This window comes from Bos indicus, chromosome 27, assembly GCF_029378745.1.
Source record: "Bos indicus isolate NIAB-ARS_2022 breed Sahiwal x Tharparkar chromosome 27, NIAB-ARS_B.indTharparkar_mat_pri_1.0, whole genome shotgun sequence".
NCBI lineage: Eukaryota > Metazoa > Chordata > Mammalia > Artiodactyla > Bovidae > Bos > Bos indicus.
The window spans coordinates 15,563,203-15,570,430 of record NC_091786.1 but is presented as its reverse complement, the minus strand read 5'-3'; positions in this window follow the sequence as shown (position 1 = coordinate 15,570,430).

Below are 7,228 nucleotides of genomic sequence, written 5' to 3'. Positions count from 1 at the left end.
CAGATTGTTTGAACTACCCATCTCATTTACCGGTAGTCAGAGGACTTTCTCACGTGTTTACCAGCCCCTGGGCCACAGGGCTGTTTAAACTGAATTTTGCTGATATAAGCATATTTATATTAGCTGCCTCCATATTTATTATTACAGTTGCTGTTTGGGTACAACATCACAAGACCATCAAAGCGGCTTTCCTCGTTAGCAGCGGAGGCGGCAGCAGTTAACACCTGGGCGGTGCAGGGCACAGCCGAGGGTCCGGAGGTCACTTTCTTCCCGCGTCCCTTTCCATCCGAGAGGGGGCCCGCTGGCCAGGCTCGGGGGCGCGGGGCGGGCCCGCCGCGCTCTGTGACGCCCGCCGCGAGGAGCCTCCGGCACCGCCCGGTTCCCGCGGGACCAGCGGCGCGGGCGCAGGCGATCTCCTTTCCCGTTCCGCTCTCTCCGCCTCCGGAAGCTCGGGCGGCCTCCGGGGCCGCGTGGAGGGGCTGCAGGAGCGCGCGCGCGGGCGCACGGCCGGGACGCCGGCGGCGCGAGGAGGTTGCGGCTGCGGCGCCGGGTGAGCTGCGCGCGAGCGACCCTTCCTCCGCGCCCCCCGCCCCCCGTTCGGGATCCGTTTCCCCTCTCCGGGGCCCAGGCCGCGGCGAGCGCACAGGATCGGTATGCGGAAGGCGGACTGGCCGGGCCGCCCCCCTCCCTTCCCCAGTCCTCCGGGCCCCGCCGCCTCTGCGGCCCTGGCAGCCGGTCGTTAGGCGGGTGTAACCCACACGGAGGCGTCCAGGGCTGGCGCGATCGCAGGGCCAGCGCCCCTCGTCGGCCGCTCTGGGATGGCCGGGCCTGACCTCGGGGCGCGTTTGCGGGTGGCGTGGGGTCGGGGTCCGCAGTGAATTAAGATGTGATAGCCCCCCGCCCCCCGTCCCGGGAGATCCTGGCTCAGGTCTCCCCCGCTCACCTCCGCGGAACTTGACCCTGAACTCAGAGGAGGGAGGGGGATGTCAGTTATCCGCTACTTCGTGGGGTCCGGAGGGGGTAGTGTAAGGAACCTCAGATCCTGGAAGACAGGTGTTTCCTTTGGGCTGAGATTTTCGGGTATCCAATAGGTTACCTTCTTTGGACCAAATCGTATGTCTTAACTACAGAAACGTCATGTCCCAGTATCTAAAATGACAGTTAAAAATGCCGGATTCCTCTGTGTGTTTTCCTGATGTAAGGCGAAAGCGTTGGTATTTGTATTGCTGGTTCTGCAAGGGCCCTACGAATCATGGGTGTGTAAATGACTCCTGGGCAGCTTTGGCAAGTTCTTGTCCTCATTGAGTATCAGCAGGGTTATTGCAGCCTAATGAACTGTCATTTGATTTTTACGCTTTCCCAATATGTTATAAAGAGAAACTTTACTATCTTATTAAGTCCATATTTTTATTACTCTTTAATGTAAATTGAATCTCACTAACTAAAGTGAAGGTTATCAAAAGGACTGCTTAGTGGTTGGGACAGTTGGATATTTTTTCCTTTCATTAAGTCACCTGAATGTTTCAGTTCAGTTGCTCAGTCATATCCCAACTCTTTGCAACCCCATGGACTGCAGCATACCAGGCTTCCTCTAGCTTACTCAAACTCATGTCCATCAAGTAAGTTGCTGATGCCATCCGACCATCTCATCCTCTGTCATCCCCTTCTCCTCCTGCCTTCAATCTTTCCCAGCATCAGGGTCTTTTCTAATGAGTCAGTTCCTCACATCAGGTGGCGAAAAAATTGGAGTTTCAGCTGCAGCATCAGTCCTTCCAGTGAATATTCAGGACTGATTTCCTTTAGGATGGACTGGTTGGATCTCCTTGCAGTCCAAGGGACTTTCAAGAGTCTTCTCCAACTCCACAGTTCAAAAACATCAATTTTTTGGCACTCAGCTTTCTTTATAGTCCAACTCTCACATCCATACATGACTACTAGAAAAACCTGAAGTTTAAGTCCTTACAATAACCCACGTGTTGGATGTTAGGAACCTAAATCTAAACCTGAAAAGTCTCCCAGACACTGATCTCTGCACCCCTTCTCATGAACTGTGACCATGTAGGGAGACAGATGCTTACAATTGTTGGGGACTACAGGAACCTTGTGGGGCTTCCCTGGTGGCTCGGATGGTAAAAAGTCTACCTGCAATGCAGACCTGAGTTCGATCCTTGGTTGGGAAGATCCCCTGGAGAAGGGAATGTCTACCCACTCCAGTATTCTTGCCTGGAGAATTCCATGGACAGAGGAGCCTGAAAGACTTCCGTCCAAGGGGTCGCAAAGAGTTGGATACAACTGAGTGACTTTCACACTCACAGGGATCTTGTAAATGCAGATAAGGGGATAGTTGCTTCTAGTGTGTGGGGTAGGAAGGGAATGAAGGACAACTATAGAAAACTATCCAGGAAAAAAACTCAGGTGAAAGAGGTGATTTTTCTGCTTACATAGTTGGCTGTGCTCAGTCATGTCCAACTTTGCAACCCCATGGACTGTAGCCTACCAGGCTTCTCGCTCCATGGAATTTTCCAGACAAAAATACTGGAGCAGGTTGCCATTTCCTCCTATAAAGGGATCTTCCCAACCCAAGAATTGAACCCATGTCTCCAGTGTCCCCTGCATAGGCAGGCAGATTCTTTACTGCTGCGCCACCTGGAAAGCCCTACATAGCTGGCTCAATCTTAAATCTCCTAACTCCAAACTCCTTCATCAGATAAACATTATTTGAATATCTAATATTTGTCAGGTCTGACTTTAGGCGCTAGGATATAAAGATGAGCAAGGTACCAGGAGTTCCCAGTTTGGTAAGAAGACAGGAAAGGTGGGAAACAGCTATGAAAAACAGATTTCGAAGAAGTATCTGTAGTCATTTGTTTTAGGGATAGACTTTGGGATTTAGACTTAGGTCATGTTAGGGTTGGAAAAGGTCATATCCTCCATACACACAAATTCCCTCTGCAGCACCCCAGCAAATAGCCATCTGGTCTTTGCTCCAACAATATCTAGTGACTTGTGGCTAGATGACTTATGGCTCATAATCCTTGAAGGGAGCTCATTCCATTTTTGAGCAATTCTAATGTTAAACCCAGAACAGCTTTCTTATGCATTCTATTTGTTGATGCAAGTTCTGCCTCTGGAGCTGCAAATAATAGCTCTCAAGTCTGTTTCATATCACTGCTCTTCAAGTATCTGAACACACCCTTTCCCTTAGTTATTTCTTTTATTCCTGTGAGCCCTTGGTTGGTAAACCATTAATCATAACTCAGGTTCTAGACTCTGCCATAGTACTCAAAGCTAAGTGCCATCCAAAAGGTGGTTTGACCAAGCAGAATATGATGCAAGTTGTACGTTGCTACCCCAGGTTTGTCAATCTCCTTGCCAGAAATACCTGGGAAACTCTTTACTGTCTTTGGAAAGGTGGTTTGATCACAAGCTCAGTTTGGGATAGAGAGTCACAAGTCAATTCAAAGTTCTGAATCCTTATTACCTAGGTTAACACTTAAATTTACCTAAGGCTACTGGTTTATGGCAGAAAGTGAAGAAGAACTAAAGAGCCTCCTGATGAAAATGAAAGAAGAAAGTGAAAAAGTTGGCTTAAAGCTCAACATTCAGAAAACTAAGATCATGGCATCCAGTCCCATCACTTATGGGAAATAGATGGGGAAACAGTGGAAACAGTGGCTGACTTTATTTTTCTGGGCTCCAAAATCACTGCAGATGATGACTGCAGCCATGAAATTAAAAGACACTTACTCCTTGGAAGGAAAGTTATGACCAACCTAGACAGGATGTTCAAAAGCAGAGACATTACTTTGCCAACAAAGGTCCGTCTAGTCAAGGCTATGGTTTTTCCAGTGGTCATGTATGGATGTGACAGTTGGACTATAAAGAAAGCTGAGCACTGAAGAATTGATACTTTTGAACTGTGGTGTTGGAGAAGACTCCTGAGAGTCCCTTGGACTGCAAGGAGATCCAGCCAGTCCATCCTAAAGGAGATCAGTCCTGGGTGTTCATTGGAAGGACTGATGTTAAAGCTGAAACTCCAATACTTTGGCCACCTGATGCGAAGAGCTGACTCATTTGAAAAGACTCTGCTGCTGAGAAAAATTGAGGGCAGGAGGAGAAGGGGATGACAGAGGATGAGATGCTTGGATGGCATCACCGACTTGATGGACATGGGTTTGGGTGGACTCAGGGAGTTGGTGATCAACAGGGAGGCCTGGCGTGCTGCGGATCATGGGATCGCAAAGTCAGACATGACTGAGCGACTGAACTGAACTGAACTGGTTTATTCAGTTTGTGATGCCATTGAGATTTGTTCCAGATTATTTTGCTAGAGGAAAACTACTGCATGGCAAATATATCCAGCAAAATGTGTGGCAAACATTAGCATGTGTATCTAATTTTCACTGGGCAGGCCATCCTTTTTTGTAAAGAGCTGTTTCTAAAGCCGAACTGCTAAACAAGTCCCACTTTCTCTTAAAACTCCCTACCACGGGAGGGATTATTTTACTATCTTGGCCCCTGTTTACTGTCAAATAAATCATAGATATCACAACGATGTGTTTTATAGTTCAAAGAAGGAAGGTCTCAGTTTTTTTTATTTCCATAAGGCTAGGACCACATTTCTAAAGCAGAGTAGAACAGTGGTTAGTCACGTGATCCTCAAAGCTGCCCGCTTTAGAATCCTGGTAGGCCACATAACTAGCTGTGTGGCTTCAGGCACGTTCCCACGTACGAGAGAGTGACAAAATATCTTAAAAGTTGTTGTCAAGAGTCAGTGAGTTAGTACTTCTTTTGCACTTAGAACAATCAACCCTGAATATTCATTAGAAGGACTGATGCTGAAGCCCCAATACTCTGGCCATCTGATGTGAAGAGACTCATTGGAAAAGATGAGGGTAGAAGGAGAAGGGGACAACAGAGGATGAAATGGTGGGATGGCATCACTGACTCAATGCACATGAGTTTAAGCAAACTCCAGGAAATAGCAAAGGACAGGGAAGCCTGGTGTGGTACAGTCCATGGGGTCACAAAGAGTTGGATGTGACTTAGCGACTGAACAGTAACAACAAATAAGTACTCAGTTAATGAGTACTAAGTTAATGTTTTAACTATTATTAGTAGTAGAATAACAACACTAATACAAATGAGACTTAGGTTAGTAATTTTATGCCCTGAAAAATGTAAACAATTTTAGTAGAGGGGCAGAAGTTGGAATAATTTGGATGATTCGTTTTTTAAAAGATTTGTGTTTTAAACTGGCTAAGAAAATTTGCTCTGGGCTGTGCTATGAAACTGTTTGATTTTAGAATTTGAAGAAACTTGTTAAAAATTTTTTTAATCCTTAAAGGCATTAAATAGTGGGATAAAACGGCTACCACAGTTCTTTTATTCCTTGACGTTTTAAAGTGTGAATTATCTTACAGAAAAGGATAGCTTTGGGGAGAATTTAATGACTATTAATAAGCACTGTCCAGCATTCAATAGCTTATTTGCTGTTTTTCTCTTTGAACTCAGGTGGGCAGAATTAGATTGAAAATGATCAGTCATACCTTTTTATATTTGTGATGACCCATGATCACAGAAAACCGATTCTTAATTCTTCCCCTTTGTCCCCTTTCCCAACTTCATTCCTCCTCCCACCTTTTATAGGCTCATACTCTTAGACATTTAATGCATGTCTTCCCAGGCCAGGCTGGTAGCATTTTATGTATATGTTTGTCCGCTTGAAGAGTTTAGTGTTGTTTTGTTTGTGTGTGTGTATGTGTGTTAAGTTTTTCATGATTATGTTGTCATTCAATTCCACTCTCTTGGTAGACATGATTTTTGTGGCTCTCAGCTCATCATTTCTGACTGATACACAGTATATAATACACAACATTTCTCTTCTCTGTTTTCCTCTGACTGGACATTGAGTTTTTCCCTCAGTCAGCACTGTTGCAGACAGGGCTGTGAAGCACCTTCTTGTCCATGTGCCCAGGAACACACAACTGAGAAGCAGGTGCACCAAGTTTTGAGCCTGGGTATCTGACCAGTTGGTTCTTTTCACTGTGCAGACTCCCTGTCATCACTTCCTTGCTTAGTTGATTACATGAACACTATCACAATAACAGTAGTGGAAATATTAAAAATGCAGGGGGATTGTTGATTTTTCAACTCTTCATTTTTTTGTCCAAATGTCTAAATTGTATTATTAATCCAGTATAGCCAACAATTTTATATTAATGCATTTTTCACACTGATAATAGCACCAACATCAGGGGGCCACAAAGGATCCATTGGTAAATATTTTAGGCTGTGTGGGCCCTGTGGTATCTGTCACAGCTACTTAACTCTGCAGATGCAGTGGGAAAGCTGTCAGAGACAGTTCTTCAACCTGGGAGTGGGGCTGTGTCCCAATAAAACTTTTTTTACAAAACAAGTGGTGGGCCAGATTTAGCCCATTCACAGCAGTTTGCTGACCTGTGATTTAAATAATGATTTTAATGGGCTCAAAATATTCCTCTATTCGTTTTTTTTTTTTTTTTTTCAGTATTAAAAGTAATGCTGTAATTGCACATTCATAGCCACTAACCATCAAGGAAATGATCTCTCTCTAAGACTGAACCTCAGAAAAGTGGAGAAGGGCATGACTGGCTTTAAGACTGTGAGCCTGAAGCTGTGACCTGTGACTGTCACACGGGTTAAGCAAAAACTCCATAATCTATGGATGCCACACAAAAGGACAACAAAAAGTTTAAGAACTTAAGAGCAGTAGCTGAGACTGTTGCTAAGGCCTTAGATTTTGATCACATCTCTCATCTTTTAAACTGAGTCCGATTGAAAACTGCAAGCTCCAGGTGGAGTTCTGACTGCTGGGCCATCCCACCGAACTGGGGCTTTCATAACTAACCTTGAAGCTTCAGCCTCCCCCAGAAATGTGAGTCTTTAACCGGCCAGTCTACCAGAATGATGTCTGTTTGGGCTGGCTTAGCATTCTAAACTCTAGCTGTACTTAATTTATGGAAGTCAGTTTTTCCCTGGCATTCACCTACATATCCACGTTTGTAATATGCTTGCCTTGATGATCTCCTGTTATTGTTCAGATCATTGGTATAACTTGTTATTACCCCTGTAGCCCCCATTATCATTTCGCTGAGTTACTGTTTTTATGGTAGGTTTTTTCTTTTTCATATTTCTCTGTATATATTACCCAGACTTCTCAGTTTGGGAAAATTTGCAATTACTGTAT